We start from the raw sequence: 1024 nt of genomic DNA on the forward strand, positions 1-1024 counted from the left end.
GTTTGGTTCCAAAAGAATCTAAGGAGGATGGCTGATTGAACCAAGGGCGACTGTGATTGGAGAGGGGTACTATGGAGGTGTGGAAAAAGCAGGAGTTGGGAAGTTGGAGACCAGGACTGGAAATCCAGCTGGAGGGGTTCAGATACTCTACCAAGACCAGAGACCTTCAGGAATGGAAGAGAGTTATGGGAAGGGGACTGTGTGGAGGACTGGGTAAAGGATATCTTGGAAGTGATTTCTTCCCTTTTTTTTTGGTGGTACTGGGATTTGAACCCAGGTCCTCATGACTTCTAGGCAGGCACTCTACCACTTGAGCCATTCCACCAGCCCTGGAGGCAATTTCTAAAATGTGAAAGTATGGAGCACAGCTGTGAGAAGTCAGGAAAGAGACTATAAAGTGATTCAGTGTCCCCTGCTGATTATTGTCACCTACCTCCTGAGGCTTGAGGTCTGAGTCCCCCTAGTCAGGTGTCTGCAGTGCAGGAGGGTTCAAGGCAGTGGCCAGAGAGTGGCCTCTTAGGTTCTCTAGGTAGCTAGAACTCTGTAAAGGAGGCCATGAACCATGTCTTTAAAGCTGTGTATGGGCACCCAGGGAGAGCTGGCCCCACTCCCAGCTTCAGTGGGTGGGTTAGGGCTGGGGCAGAGATTGAACCAGCTTTCATTGAGACCATGCCCATTGCTCACACACCTTTCCTCCTTCATCTTTTTCACTGACCAATGGGGTGGGATGATTTAGGGCACACCCACATACCACATTCCTTGCTGTCTAGCATCTCCTTGCATCTGCCTTGAGCAGTTGAAGAGGAGGATCATGGTAATTGCTGGAGGACGAGGATTGTGGTGATTGTTGGAGATCATAATGGTATTGGTGATGTTGAGAGGAAGAGAATCTTAGTGATTGCTGGGTCATATACACCCCCCTTATTTCCTTGTCCCAGCCCTGACATGTCTGAAGAAACCAGTCTTAAGAAATTGGCAGCAGCCAAGAAAAAGCTGAAAGCATATAAGTATAGGAACAGTCCTA

At 48.7% G+C, this 1024-nt stretch overlaps 1 non-coding gene across 1 annotated transcript; it reads right to left on the reverse strand.

Annotated features, from left to right (window-relative positions):
* Positions 1-252: 252 nt before the first annotated feature.
* On the reverse strand, positions 253-325 carry Trnas-aga (transfer RNA serine (anticodon AGA)). Its single transcript has one exon. It is a non-coding gene; the product is annotated as a tRNA-Ser (tRNA).
* Positions 326-1024: the final 699 nt, after the last annotated feature.

Source organism: Castor canadensis, chromosome 13, assembly GCF_047511655.1.
Source record: "Castor canadensis chromosome 13, mCasCan1.hap1v2, whole genome shotgun sequence".
Classification (NCBI taxonomy): domain Eukaryota; kingdom Metazoa; phylum Chordata; class Mammalia; order Rodentia; family Castoridae; genus Castor; species Castor canadensis.